The 16,330-nt window shown below is 42.0% G+C and overlaps 1 long non-coding RNA gene across 2 annotated transcripts in view; it reads right to left on the bottom strand.

Annotated features, from left to right (window-relative positions):
• Positions 1-14,396, bottom strand: part of LOC144753622 (uncharacterized) — a 36,709-nt gene extending 22,313 nt beyond the window's left edge. The window contains exons 1-2 of one of the 2 annotated variants that reach the window (XR_013594433.1): positions 14,287-14,396; positions 14,101-14,174 (exon numbers count right to left, since the gene is read on the bottom strand). This is a non-coding gene — a long non-coding RNA (uncharacterized LOC144753622). The remainder of the gene's footprint in view (positions 1-14,100; positions 14,175-14,286) is intronic. The other variant, XR_013594432.1, reaches the window with a different exon arrangement.
• Between the last annotated feature and the right edge of the window lie 1,934 nt (positions 14,397-16,330).

The raw sequence follows: 16,330 nt of genomic DNA, 5'->3' as shown, positions 1-16,330 counted from the left end.
AGCAATAGACTATACATTTTCGTCTTTAACACTTTATCATCTGATAAAAGAGTTTAGGATCAGAATGCAAGACCACAGTGATCATCAACCTCAAGAGTTCACACTTGCCACACAAGGAACAGCGCGCACTCACCCAATTGCTGACCTATGTACAAATGCTACATTTAGCCATAGGAGAATAAAATGTAACACATGCGATCCAGTAAAACTCTTGGCAGAGTGAAAAAACGGTGGGAGGATAACAAACTATTACATGATAACATCCTAACAGCCTGGGAAAGCTTTACTGAAATCTTTGGCCCATCTAACTGTAAATCGAATTTGACAAAAACTGAGCAAAGAATTAAACAGGAACCACCGAGCAGGCCAGCAAACAAACAAAGAATTAATTTATCGGGAACCCATCATGCAGAGTCAAGACAAATAAGGGGCGAAATAAACAGAGCAATGCGTAACCTCCGTCAAAATTGCTCTGCCGATAAAACACAGCTGAAATTAAGGAGGCTCAGGGCCCGGAAAAAGAAAATCATCTGGATAGCAAAAAAAGAAACCACTGAAACAACATGGGAAAAACTGCTACATGATGCAAAATCAGAGAACAGCTCCAGGTTTTGGCAGACAGTCAAGAGCATAGAGAATCCAAGGCACCAGGAATTAACTCACATATAACGGAGGACGCCTGGGTAAAATACCTACAGAGTCATTTTAACACGGAAGACGGTGAAAATACAAAAGACAAAGTGGCATGTCAGAACTAGTAGCAATCCTTAAAGCATTGTGGCCCAGAGCATATACCCTTCTTTTCACTTAAAACAATTGTAGATAGAATTTTAAAAAACTGAAACGAAGAAGCGCCTGGCCCTAATGGGCTTCCCCCAAAAGTATACAAGCAGTATGTAACCTATTGGGCTGGAGCATTACTACCAGTCTTTAACAATATTTTGGAAGCCGAAAGAATACCAGATTCTTGGAAAGGATCGATCATATCACCTATACACAAGAAAGGTAGCAAGAACCAACAAAAGTACTATAGACTCATAGCGCTAATTGACATTGAGGCCAAATATTAGGCCGGCCTACTACTCGCTGAACTAATCGAGTAGGTAGGGGAAAACACAGGTTTTCAGAAAAACCTGGGGACAACTACAAACATTCTTGCTCTCTCATTTTTAATTGACGCCACGAAAGCAATTAACAAACCATTATTTGTTTGTTTTATCAATTACAAAGCATCTTTTGATAGCGTTAACATAGGGAAATTGTGAGCTAAGCTAGCCGGGTGGAAAGTAGGTCCAACCATTCTGAACCAGCTAATCCTGCTGCACTCCAAGACATGGGCCAAATTAAGCTGGGGACCGGCAACAGTCTGTCGAGGAGGATTCCGATCACTAAGGGGCTAAAACAGGGTTGTGTCCTCGCCCCAACCCTGTTTAACCTATTTGTGTCAGACCTCTCAAGGGAACTGGATAATTATCATCACCACGCCCCGAATTTAGGTGGCATGTCAGTTTCGAACTTACTATACGCCGACGACCTGACACTGATCAGCCGAACAAAGAAAAACCAAAGGTGATGATGGACGGAGCGTTGACAATACAAACACTCACCCCCAGTCAACTGATCTGGGTTTAATCCATCACCGTTCTTTAGCTCACTCCGCCACCCCAGTTCAGACATGGCCATATGCAAATCAGTCTGACCCTGTGCCTCATGGGAACAGTCCAGCCCGAACAGCCAAGCCATGTCTTCCCTGGACCTGAATCAAGCTTCCCAGGACCGGTTTCTGGCATTACAGCCGTCTTCAGCCAGGCTTGCTTGACTCCAGTGGCAAAGTGAGCAAGGGACTCACGTCCAACTTAGGGCGAACAAAGAAAAACCAAAGGTGATGATGGACGGAGCGTTGACAATACAAACACTCACCCCCAGTCAACTGATCTGGGTTTAATCCATCACCGTTCTTTAGCTCACTCCGCCACCCCAGTTCAGACATGGCCATATGCAAATCAGTCTGGCCCTGTGCCTCATGGGAACAGTCCAGCCCGAACTGCCAAGCCATGTCTTCCCTGGACCGGAATTAAGCTTCCCAGGACCGGTTTCTGGCATTACAGCCGTCTTCAGCCGGGCTTGCTTGACTCCAGTGGCAAAGTGAGCAAGGGACTCACGTCTGAGCATACCCTGCCAACTTAGGGCAAACAAAGAAAAACCAAAGGTGATGATGGACGGAGCGTTGACAATACAAACACTCACCCCCAGTCAACTGATCTGGGTTTAATCCATCACCGTTGTTTAGCTCACTCCGCCACCCCAGTTCAGACATGGCCATATGCAAATCAGTCTGACCCTGTGCCTCATGGGAACAGTCCAGCCCGAACTGCCAAGCCATGTCTTCCCTGGACCGGAATCAAGCTTCCCAGGACCGGTTTCTGGCATTACAGCCGTCTTCAGCCGGGCTTGCTTGACTCCAGTGGCAAAGTGAGCAAGGGACTCACGTCTGAGCATACCCTGCCAACTTAGGGCAAACAAAGAAAAACCAAAGGTGATGATGGACGGAGCGTTGACAATACAAACACTCACCCCCAGTCAACTGATCTGGGTTTAATCCATCACCGTTCTTTAGCTCACTGACGTGAGTCCCAGGCTCTCCACACCACTGGAGTCAAGCTTTCCAGGCTGAATGAAGGCTGATAGCCAGAAACCGGTCCTTGGATGCTTGATTCCGGTCTGGGAAAGACATGGCTTGGTAGTTCGGACTGGACTGTTCCCATGAGGCACAGGGTCAGAGCTGATTTGCATATAGCCAGTGTCTAACCCAGGGTGGTGTGGAGTGCAAAAAAACGATGGATTTAGGCCCAGATCCTTGTACTGGGGTGAATGTATGACATTGTTCTACATTCTGTCCATCAACTGTGTTTTTTGCAATTTTCACCCCGAGTGGGCTGGGTATGCTCAGACGTGAGTCCCAGGCTCTTCACACCACTGGAGTCAAGCTATCCAGGCTGAATGAAGGCTGATAGCCAGAAACCGGTCCTTGGATGCTTGATTCCGGTCTGGGAAAGACATGGCTTGGTAGTTCGGACTGGACTGTTCCCATGAGGCACAGGGTCAGAGCTGATTTGCATATAGCCAGTGTCTAACCCAGGGTGGTGTGGAGTGCAAAAAAACGATGGATTTAGGCCCAGATCCTTGTACTGGGGTGAATGTATGACATTGTTCTACATTCTGTCCATCAACTGTGTTTTTTGCACTGATCAGCCGAACCCCAGTTGGCCTGCAGCATTTGATAAATGTCATGAGCGACTTCGCCATAAAGACCGGATTAAGCATAAACCATGAGAAGTCCAAAGCAATGGTCTTTAACCAAAGAAGTAGCAAGAATCAATTCAGATGGTGGGTGGGGGATAGACAACTGGAGACGGTTAAAAGTTACAAATATTTGGGAATTATCTTTGACAGCATGGGAACGTACCACCAACAAAAAGTGACTATTCAAGGACGAGGAACCATTCTGGCCGTTGTGATATAAAACATCAAGCACAAAATAATTGTCCCCAACCTTATCCCTCTACAGGAAGTACTCCGGGCAAAGCTTCTACCTACAATCACGTATGGCAGCGAATCAATGAGCGGAAAAGACAAAATAACTCTAGATAAGGTGGTCTCCAAAGCTGCTAAAATAATATTCAATCTCCCACAATACACTTCTCCAGTACAAATAAGGCTGGAGCTTGGCTTACAAAAGCATCAAATAGCAAGGAGGGGCGTTTATGCCAAATGCTGGTACAAAATAAAGAGTGCAAAGTCTGGTTCTTTAAAGTCCTATTTGTGGAAAGAAATGACTAGCAAAAATTACTGTCCCGCTATGGTTTATCTTCAGTCAAGAATAAGGCTGCTCGCTTTACAGGATTTGTGGGAATCCGGTCTTCCTTACAACAGTTTTAAAGCCTTGGTGAACAAATCGGTGGAGATCATTTCCCTAGAAAAAGACAAAACAGACATGAATAAGAGGGCACACAACTGGTTTGTGATTCAGAGCTACTCAAGAAGTGCTCCCCAGCCATATTTAAGTACAAGCTTCTCGAGAAGTATGAAGGAAAGCCTTCTGGCAATGAGGCTGGGGATTCTACTGGTAAAGCCACACTTACCGCCGTGGAAACACTCACATTCAACCCCCAACTGCAGACTATGCGATAACCCCGAAGAGGACGTCTCACATCTATTGTGCGTCTTTAAGAGTTTAGATCTTGAACGAAGACAGCTTCTAAAACCTTGCCTGAACCAAAATCGAATACGATCATGCAGACAGGCGGTGAAGGCCTGCTTTGAGGGGGATGATGTCCGGTTAGCCTGTAACTTTGTACGTTTTATGAAAATAGTAAAAACAAAACTAGACTTGGCAACCACCCAACAAATTGGCTAGCACCCTTGGTTGCTGTCAACTCATTTGATATCTGTTCACTGGGAATCACAAATTTTAGACTTACCCTTAACCAGGCAAGGATTTTATACTTAATCACAGATACTTGAACCAAGGCGAACTTCAAGGAGGACAGTCCCCCAGCAGTCATTGTGTGCCTAAACATGATACACATATTAATATTATATCTTCCGTACTGTATGCAAGTTTTATACTCCTGTATTTTATGAAACCACTGTGATTTTATCTGATCGAGCGTTGTTTTAGTTGTATGTGTTTTAATAAGCAGCTGTTTTGCAAAGATTTTTTTTAATCAAGCAATAAACATTACTTACTTTAATTCTGTCACAGGTGTATGAGTAGTTTTCATAGGTCAAAGTCAGTGTCATGCCAAGCAATAAATAAGGAGTATAGGAACTGTAGTTGCAGGGTGCAACTACAGCGAGCATGTGCAAAGAAACTGGTAGGTCTAAGGTGGATGTCAGTGAAAAATTACCTGAAGTTAGTTGATAGTTAATTGAGCATAGGTGAAGATGAGGGTGACAAAGGTCGGAAATGTAGGCCCAAGGAATCTTTTGAAGTAGGAGGAAGAGAAATACCACTTAGGTTCAATGTACATTATTGTAACTAAACAGATGTTTTAGGGAGAATGACCCCAGATAATGTTGTCTCCTAAGGATATATGCCTAGGTAGTTTTTTTTGGGGGGTCATTGGCGTTATAGGTATTTTTGTAATGTTGATTAGAATCAAAGAGAGAATCTGAAGGGACTGTATGTGCATGACCCTCATTGATTAGTTTGGAACTGAATATTTCTCATAGAGTTTGAGGCATTACTTTCGTTCTCAAGTGCTGAATCTTTCAGACCTATCTATGGCATCTGAGTTGTAATACTGACCACAAGCCTCTAATGAAGATGGTGTCTGGTGATGCAGGCAAAATAATAGCTACATTGGCTAGACTGACAGCTCACCTACAAGAATATTGTTACAAAATTGAATATATTTTGGGTTGGTGAAATGCACAGGTGGATTGCCTATTCAGTCTGTAGGTGGATTGGTGAATGATGGATGAGCAATTTTAACTACAAAGAGGTTTCTATAGCATGGGTGCAAGAATTTGTACAGTGTTGTGGTGGTGCCATTACGGGGAGTGATTTGGAGACAGCAATAGAGTGGATGCAGCATTGACGAAGGTTATTTGCCTAATGATAGTGTACGCTGGAAACGTTTGTTTGCTCATTCAGTTAGATCATTCATCATTCATCAGCATTCTAGATGAATTACCAATGCACCATGAAAAGTTGATCATGCGTAGTGATAAATATGTGCCTCTTGAAAGCCTAAGGAGAATAATAATAAAGTTAGCACATGAAGGACACTTTGGCCAATCCCTGAATAAGAGGATAGCCAAAGAAATATTTTTGTGGCCAGGGATTGATGATTAGGCAACCACGTAGGTTGAGCATTGCAGTAAATGTAAAGAAGGAGAAAAAAGGTTTTGAGTACGTTCACAATCTGAAATGGGTCACATACATGATCCAGGTAAAAAGTGGAACAGTGTGCGTTTAGACGTCATAGGACTGGTAGCTAAAGTAAGGAATGACATAAGGTTTGCTCTGGTTGTAGTAGACCTTCACTCAACATGGTTGGTCTCCAGATTTATGAAGGAGATAACTCCTAAGTTTATGTTTAGGAAAAACAGAGGTTCTGTTTGGTACAATTGGGTCCTAAGCAAACAATTGTAGTCCTTGAAAAGGACACAGAGTAAGGAGATTTTTGGTTAGACAATTAATCATTGAGGGAGCACGAAAGTAGTAGGGGAACATATGGTGTGTAAAATAACATTTTATTTTACACGTAAAGAAAATGATACTTAAAGTAGACCGGTGCTCACATAAAGTGACAGGTGCTCCTAAGCCACCACTGCTGAGTTGAAACAATTTTCAGAGAAGGGTTTCACTAACAATGACACGCAACTTATGTCAGATGATATAAAGTCATTTTAGCATGTGTGGTATTTATTGTTTTCAACAAGCCCTAGACTAATGGCATGGTGGATAGAGCCAACAGTCTAGTCAAAGGAAATATCTAAATAGCATTACAAAATGGCAGAGATGTGCAAGATTGGTTGATGAAATGGTAAGGGTGTTTTGCACGACAGAAAGCAGTGTCACTAATGTGTCACCATTTGTAGTCATGAGATGAAGGAGACCGGGTACCAAGATGGTGCCATCATGTCATAAAAGGGAGGAGACACTATCAATTACAAAATGGAAGAGGGAGCAAGGGAGTGGAGAAAAAAGACAGCTACGGAGGAAGAAAAAGAAAAGCAGAAAGAAAAAACTGAGGGTGAAACAATGAAAGACAGTTAAAATGATAGTAAGAGAAAGAGCGAGAGATAGGAAGAGAAAAAGAGCATAACAGGCACATGGAGGGATAGGGAAAGAAAGAGGGAGGAAATGAGAGCAAAAGAAAGCTGGTAGACATAAGCAAAGATTGAACGGTTGCAACCACAGGCCATGCCCCGCTGGCTTTGTGAATATGGACAGAGTGTATGTTCAAGGGCATCCAAAGATGGTGGTTACAACCAAAGTAAATGCCCTGTGGGCATTGTGGATAAGGGAATTAGATAAACTGCATTTGGAGTAACACAAACCTATGTCTAAAGCCCACTGTGCCTAGTTATATTTGGGGTCATGTGTAGAGAATTCAGTAGGTGAGGCCCAACACTGTTCCCAGTGACATCTAGCAGCAAAAAGAGTGCAGGGGGTGACTTAAGCCCCACCTTGTGTCAGTGCATTATTGGATTGATCTCATGATGTGACAAAGCTGTACTATGAGAGAGATACTGAGCAAAAGGTGTGGCATAATGCCCATGAGATTTTGTATTCAATACCTGACATTTGTCTATACCCTGTAGTGTAGTTCCTACAAACCTATATCGGATCTGCACGTTTAGAGAACATAAACTGCAGGATTTGTGTCCACACTGATTCCAGACAACCCCATCGGGTAGGTTTGCCTGTATACCAGCTAGCTCACAGTGCCACTAGAAACCCCTCTTACTAAGGAGAGAATAGTTCTTGGCAACTATCAAACATGACAACTCTGTCCCATCAGTACAGTACAGTACTCTCCGCTCAGACACTCGTGTTCACTTTGTCACAGAGAAGTACACAGAATAAATGGGAGGGGGGTTCAATAAGCATTTATTGAACTAGCATCAGCTAGTGTAAAATAGGTGTGCTGAAACAACTATAAGACAGAAACAGATATAAATGATTAAAAGCACCAACATAGTAAAAGGATGGTAGATTTCTACCACAGTGCTGAAACAATGAATATAGGCAGATATAAAAATAAGTGACAGTAAAAATATGTATTCCTATGATATGACCCTAACTAGATGTACCTAAGTGTACCTAGCATGTATGTAGGTGTAGAGCCAAGAATCACTCTAGGATAAAGTCAACCCCATTACCTGAAGTGAGAGACTGTGGGACCCCATCTTGATCTCGAGATGGACACCCCGCGAGGGATGTCAGACCACTGCAAACTGGAGTGCCTGAGTGCAGGAACCTCAGCGTCTCGGGTTAGTGTGTCAGCATGGAAGTCCTTTTCTCCTCTCCCTGCCTAAGCCAAATATGGTGTTTATATACCCAAAGTGGTACCTTCAGGGGTTCAACCTTGCAGTCTCATGTCGGAAGGAATGACCCTTACACATAGTTATTATGAAGGACGTGTTAGTCCTGCAGTGTTTTCAAGAATCATCATGCATAACGGATGAGGCTTGTTTCAGGGAAAACCCCACATCCTGTAGCAGTGCCATAACCAGGCCTGGGTGTAGTTCGTGGAGTTTTGCTAAGTGGAACTCCGCAAAGTTACAAAAAAAATCAGCGAAGCTCCGCTAATGGCGGAGTGCAGTGCAAACTGCAGTTTGTGCTAGAATTCCTGCAGCTCAGGTAGAAATTCTAACCGAGCGCCAGCTGAGATAAAACACTGCAGCATATCGCGAAGCTGAGTTTTCTGCACTCCGCAAGCTCCTTAGAGTGCGGAGTGCAGAAAACTCTGCAAACTCTGCGAACAGAGCGAAGTTCACCATCCAGGCCTAACCGTAACTAGGTTAAAGGTCAGCCCCAAGAACCATTATGTAGTGTAATGGTAGGGGAGAATATAGGTGAAAGGTTAGGTTGCTACCTGAGCCTTTATTGGGGTACCTATATGAAACATAACCTGGGCCCCTTTGCCCCTCCCCCAATATCAGTGGAAAATGCCATTTTTGTTTACCTTCACCCATGCCATGGCTGCTACTTCTCTCCAGCTCCAACTCCAGGCAAAGGAACATTATAAATATATATTCCAGAACCAAGAAAGCCCTGAAATTCCCAGGTAAAATGAGTTTTACTACCACAACTCACCCAATGTACTGTGTATAACCCCACAAACAAAATCATAATTAACCTAAAAAGTAACAAGATTGGTGACATTGTATCTCATATCACCACTGACATAACGTGCATCACTGGAGGTGCAAAGTGTCCCTACTCTAAACACCCCTACAAACTCAGGCCTGCTTTTTAGTAAAATCTCTGCTCTCTGTGTCCCGGTCTCCAAACCCTGGTGAGCATGGACTTCAGCTGTGCACAAAAAACTTTGGACACAAAGTGCAGCCTCATACCACCCCTATGTTCAGCACTCCCATCCCAAGTGCCTGCTGGGCATGAACTTCAGCTGTGCAAAGTATTTTATATAGCGCGAACTTGACCCAAACCGGGTATCAGAGTGCTTTACATAGCACTTGTTGCATTACATGAGGAGACATTCATTTTTGTTAGGCACAGGGAAATTAAGTGATTTGCCCAGAATCACAGGATGTTCAGCGTCATTGCGAAGACTCGAACCCAGTTCCCCAGATTCGAGGTTGACCGCCCTAGTCGTTAGGCCAACTCCTCTCCCCATTTGTTACGACTACAAACTTTTAATATGTTTATGAGGAAATAAAACAATACATGTTTAATAAAAATGTGTTACAATGAACTGTGTTTTTATTTAAAACGTAAAATATTGTAATATATATAGATTTTTTTGTATTCTGACCAAGTGAAATGTAAATAGTTTTATTTTCGAAGTAACTAACTTACCAAAACTAAAAACTGTTTTAGTAAGCTACTTTCATCGTTCTAAAACTTAACCACACTGGGAAAAAGTGTTAGGGACAGTCTAGATTTACTATTCCAACTTTAAACTTTGCCATATTGGAGAATGTGCTAGACTTTGGAGAGAGGAGTTAGATGCACTATTCCAGCTTCAACCTTTTCCACACTTGGGAAAGTGTTGGCGTTTGAGGAGGTTAGATTTACTATTCCCACCCCAAATGTAACCACACTGGGAAAAGTGTTGGACTTTGAGGAGGTTACATTTATTATTCCTACTCCAAACTTAACTGCATTGGGAAAAGTGTTGTACTTCAGGGAGGTTAGATTTAACCACATTGGGGAAAGTGTGGAGTTTGGGAGGGTGTCTCTAACATTTACTATTCCCACTCCAAACTTAACCACACTTGGGATCTTTTGTACAGATTTACTATTCTCACTTAGGAACTTAGGGTAAGTCATGGAATGATCAAATTTACTGTTAAAATACTTAACTAACCCAATTTCCTACCATTTATAACATCTGCCAGACGTATACTTGGGAAACATATTACTATTTAACAACAAAATTAAAAAGTTACTATAAAACGCATGAATTGGCAATTAAATGTAAAGAATAATGACAATTTTTAATTTTCATACATAGTATATATATATATATATATATATATATATATATATATATATACACACATATATATATATAAATATACACACACATATATATATTATTAACCACACTATTAAAATAAAGATAAGTTAAAGTTAAATGCACAAAAATAGCAATGATCAATTTAAATTCAGAAAATGTTTTAAATATATCAACTAAAAATTGTGAATAACTGTGTACAATTTTAAAAATATAAAATATAATAAAAAGCGAACAATGTAAAAACATTTCTCTAGGAACCCTACAACCATCTCCAAAAATATGTACAATCAAAATAACATAAAATAACACACATACCATTAAATAAAATAAAAAAATTCTACTATCAATTATTTAAACAATAAATAGATACAAAATTATTAACATCATTATACAGAACGATATTTAAAAACTCAATATTAAGTATAGTGATAATAAAAATGAATGAGAATAATGATATTCTAACCTGTGATAAAATATCCCAAGGTATAAATGACATCACAAAAGTACAGCAATAATTTTAAATACTGATGAAATTTTTGACATGATATTAAGATAGAACATCAGATGTGGACATAAAGAAGTGTAGGTGATTTGTGAGTGAAATGAGATTGAATCGAGTGGGGTTGGACAAACAACTTCACACTTAAAAAATATAGAGCTCAGATAGCATTGCCTCCATTAACACAATCATTGCCATGTTTATAAGGGTCACCATTACACAACAATGGGGAAATGCAGCAAAACGCCAGACCTGGGTCAGGTAAGTTACAAAAGAGAATTGGTCCAAACAGGATTGATCAAAATTGAAAAGTCACTGGCAAGCAAAATAAACAGATATTCACAAGAAATGAAATTCAATTCCACAATTTATATTATATTGCGTAAGCCACAATCAAGTTATACAACAACTTATGTAGTTACTTCGAAACAAGTGAAGGGAACCAAGTGCTCAATGGAGTTCTCGTGAAAGGATCTGGGTAAAGATAAAAGTTCAATTAATTACAATATTTATAGAAAAGGATCAATGAACCTGTCTAACAATGTATTACGTAATATCTAATCTAGACTACAGTAGCAAGATATAATATATGAATTTTCCATTTTCTGCATGTGGGTAAACATTTTCAGTACAGGTTGGTATTTTGAGAAAAGTGAATGTTTTGACCCCAAGGATAGTGGAAGAGCCAGTAATTCCTTAGAAGGGGGTCTTCATTAGGACAAAAGGACTAGTAACTAACAGAATGGCTAAAGAAATGCCATGAGTTACTGACTAGGTGACAAATCGAATGGGTACATTTGGAAAGTGGCATAGCGGCTCACCTCAAGGCCACTGTAATCAATACCGTAGAGGATTCGGAAAATTGGGCTTGTAAGCTCCTAGTCAGAGAAATGACACATGAAAAGCATCCACAAAGGTTCCCATCGGATCCAGGCGGCAGTTGTTGTGCTGCAATTGAATTAAGGTAGCAGATCAACACCAAGAAAGGAGTGTTAAATAAGCCATGGAAGGCCTGAGATATTCACCTTACTAACATCAATTGGCTACAATGTACATGAAGCCATGGTATTCAAAACATTTCCTTGTTCGTTGAGTACAATGCTAAGAAATTACAGTATTCGTAGGGTCAGAGTTAATCTGCTCAAGTTTCTAAAGGCGAGACAAAGCAGATGAAGGAACTATCACTAATTGGTAAGATGACAGAATAGATGTCATGATCAAAGTTAAAGGAATACAAGACAGAGCTGAGCAATGGTCATAGAGGTTACCTTTTGTCATAAAATCACTCTGGTAGGCTCACAGAGACGCGAGATGCGATCCTTTCACGAGCACTCCATTGATCACTTTGGGGCATATATATAAGACCCTCTCGCCACTGGAACGTCATTTTTTAAGACATTCCTGTGGCAATTCAGGCTTCACCTTATTTACAAGGCATCGTTTAGCCACTTAACGTGGCTTAGCCCTGCCTTGTAAATAAGTGCCCATTCACGTTATGCTTAGTGTGAAATGGGAGGGCAATGGGTGTTGGTGTGGGGGTTCCACCGCAACACCCTTTGATTCTGGCACTGCCCCCTATTTATAAGGGAGGCATAAGTGGGAGGGCAATGGATGTTAGTGTGGGCGTTCCACCACAACACCCATTGATTCTGACGCTGCCCCCTATTTATAGGAGAGGCGTAAACAGGAGGCAGCGCCAGAACTAAAACCAAGGAAAACCTGGTCTTACCCTGGCACAACGAGGAGAAATGTTTTTGCTGTTTTCATGTGTACTGTGTTATGAAACACACATGGATAAAACAAAAGGTCATTGATTGTTTATGTACAGGAAGGTCCCCCTTCTTGCACATAAACAATCATTTGTAAAACAATTCTGTTTTAGAACTTCTCTGTGTGCTGCATTAAGCAGCACACATAGAAGTTACAAAACAGCATTTAAATATTGTTTATGTGCAGGAAGGGGGACCTTCCTGCACATAAACAATCTTCCCCTGCATGCAGGCACCCTGCACTATGGTGCAAGGGTACCTGCGTTGGCGCTAGGCTGCTAAGTGTGGCGTCAGAGCAGGGGGAAATGCAGGGGTGCACCATATTCTTGTAAATATGGTGCAGCCCTGCGTTTCTGATGTGGCAGAGTGAGGCGATAAGCCAGGAAGGCCAATACCTCACTCCACCACTTACCTTGTAAATATGCCCCTTGTTCTCTTCACTTGTTTCAGAGCAACTATATAAGTTTGTATAACTTGATTGTGGCTTAACCATTATAATATAAATCGTGGAATTGAATTTAATTTCTTGTGAATATCTGTTTATTTTGGATGCCAATGACTTTTCAATTTTAATCAAACTGGGTTTGGGCCAATTCTCTTTTGCAACTATGTTTATAAGGGTGGCACTTATCATTTGTTTGCCACGAAACTCATAATTTCAATATGTGTGGTAGCACGTTATTGAATATATTACAATTTAGTGGTGCGCTAATAATCGGGGCCAAAGAGGGCATGTATCATAGATCACACACAATAAATGTATCTGCAAACATGGTCTCCCCATTGCTTTGAAATGACGTGCCTGAGCCTGTCCACTATCACAGAAGAGGGAATTTGTATGTCTAATTCTATCCCATTATCATAGAAGAGGGAATTCTTACATCTGAATCTGCGTTCCAGAAAATATTTTTGATTGGGTAGAATTCAAGAAATCTCATATATTCTAAAAGGATCCTCACCCACTAGTACCACCAGTGGCATGCTTCATCATTGGATCCTTACCCACTATACCTAGTGTGTGTGGGTGGGCTTGACGCTTACTAATACAGGACCTGTAACAAAAATTTCATGCAGGTTTTCCTAACCATAAATAGCAACTCCCTTTATTCAGAATACTTTTGGCAAGCTTAAAACAAAAGAAAATATGCTTTCGGGGATGGCCATGTACCCCAGCATCTCAGTCGACATGATTGAGCCAACTTGATTGCCCCATATATATCGTATGGCTTTCTTCAGGACGGAGTTTCGACTATATCTCTAGCTGGTCATGATTTTTTAATACTATTTGTGTATGTAAATCAGCTGTGAAGTTCTCACATGCTCCATATCAAGCATATCAGTACCAACCATACCCAGGGGATTTCCCTGTTTTCAGTCTGAAGCAATAGATAAAAGAGCCATTGTTATCGTTTTTTTCATTCTTCATTTGTATGGCCAATCATTATTCCACATTTCTTGCTTTAACTAATTGAGTATTCATGCAACTGTCATCACTCACTGGTGAAGACCGATTAAGTCAGCATACAACTGTGAGAACACATAGCAAAACGCCACATTGGTGGTATACACACTTGAGTGAAAAATCCATGCAGGATGAATAAATGATAAATACCTGGGCCTACACTACCTGTATGTGTCTAGTGCTCCATTGGGGTTGCAGAGGTGGGCGAACCCTGTAGGCGCACACTGCAAAGGAAATACATCCAATACACATTTTTAGCAACAGAAATGAATAGAGTTTTCATTTTAGAGAAGAATATCCGATAATAGCCAAAACAAATGCACCCCCGAGACTTACTTCGTCATGGATTCGTGCCGCCAGTGTCCCTACTGGTTTCCGCTGAGCCCTGCATGTTTAGACGCTACTATGCACGTGGAGGTTTTAAGCTTCTCTATTGGTGGTCGTGCGTGTTTGCATCATCACGCGGCCCGATGGTTCTAGAAAAACGTAGTCCTTGTTTCTCCATCGTAAGAGCGTCATTCTTGGAATATAGCGGTGCGTCAGGTAGTTGGATCAGGTCGGCACGCGACCAGAAGGACATTGAGAAAAGAGTATCTCCAAAGACTTTCGTGTTACAAACGTGCAGCAGTTAGGATGACTCTGGAGTTCTCCATTAAGCTCAACTTTCATACAATAATATTGGCCCATTGGAGTCTAAATTAAGTTACTAACCAGTCTGCGTAGCAAGGAATAGGGTCATAGCCCAGAAGTTTTATTCAGGAATGTCGATGGTTAGGGCTAGAGACTTAAAATGTTATTTTTACCATACAAGCCGTGTGTTAGTTTTACTCCGCCAATGACTATACATTGATCTTTACTATAAATTGCCAAAAATCGAGCTTTCTTTCACCCCATAGTCCTGTAGGGTCTTGATACAAGACAGATAAGAGAAAAAGCAGTGTGGCCCTTGACCAGGAAGACACTGGTGGCACGAGAGCTGGTAGCTGGGTGGTCTCTGAGATTCCAAGATGTCTAGTGAGAATAGTTTCCTTTTTTTAACTTTGGGTAGATGAGGAGGCTGAAAAGCCATTGGGTAGACTTCATTCTTACTGTGTAATCTATACCGAGAGAACAGTTTATGGTCAGCTCCATCGTACCTCATAAGAGCTTGGCGCATGCCACCGCGCTCGCTGCGCACGTCTGCCTAGGAGTCTGCAGAGCCCGGCCATCGCATCCCTTTAGCAGAGACAGTGTGAAATAGAGATAAATGGAGCCGCATCCCAGAGTAAGATAACTAAAGGCCTGCTGCGCTCACAAGGTTGGCCCTACACGGTGTGATGAATTAAATATATACTTTGGGTTATCCAGAGATGAACGGTCCGGCCAGGAATATAACATTATTCAAGGGAAAAGCAGACGTGTCAGACAGAGCCACCCGTCTCTATGCTCTGATAACATCATTAACACGGGCAAGGGACAGCAGAGGCTTTAGCACAGTAGCAAGAAAGATCGCTCTGCAGATTGTGAGAGTTTCTCACTGCTGTCGACGTGCGCAAGGGTAAGAAAAATCCCGTATGTTCCCGCCACATGGCGTAACAAAACATGAGGGGGGGCCCCCTGCAAAGTACCTGGAGGGCCCCCCCCATTCTCCATGTCAGTCAAGAGCTCTCAGGCCAGCGACCTGCCATTTTGCAGGGGCTCACCCCAGCCATAAAAAAAAGGATTCTGGTTCCTCCATTGGTCACATCCGCCCTCTCATCGGGCGATTTACATACATCAGTAAATACTGCTGCTGAGCCCTCCAGCAAAGTTACATAACACTGCCTCCAGCTGGCCCACCAAACATGTACTCCTACTTGATGACCCACCTTCAAGCGAAGCCCGCTCAGTTGACCATCTCCAAACAGAGACCACTGCCTTCGTACCTGCTACTAATGCATCCATTAACTCTTCTCTCGCCCCTACAAAACCCACAGTTATGCTTTCCCGCCCGCCTTTAAAACCACCCCTCGGATGTCACTGTGAATCCGTGACCGCCGCCCACTGCTCCCCTGTCCACCACTGACAGAAAGACTGATGGCCGGCCCCATCTAACCACTGCCTACAAGAAAAGACAGAGCATTTTAGCTGCTGCCCTCCTAATGCCACTGTAGTAGTTTAAAACATGATAAACAGTCTCTTCAACTGACCACCCCAAAACAGTTCTTCCTGCTAGCCTCTAGAGCATCAAAGCCGTTCTTGCTACTTTTCATTTTCAGCATGATGCACACTATAATATTAAATATACAAAGGGTCCAATTTTTGATTCCTCATGCCAACAATAATTTACACTATGTACCCCACTAAACCATCCCTCCTGTCAAAGGTAAACCTGATCCCATGTGTAGCACCAGTCAGCAAG

Source organism: Lissotriton helveticus, chromosome 5_1 (genome assembly GCF_964261635.1).
Source record: "Lissotriton helveticus chromosome 5_1, aLisHel1.1, whole genome shotgun sequence".
Lineage (NCBI taxonomy): Eukaryota > Metazoa > Chordata > Amphibia > Caudata > Salamandridae > Lissotriton > Lissotriton helveticus.
Note: the sequence above shows the minus strand (reverse complement) of the source record. Positions and strands in the feature narration are given on the sequence as shown.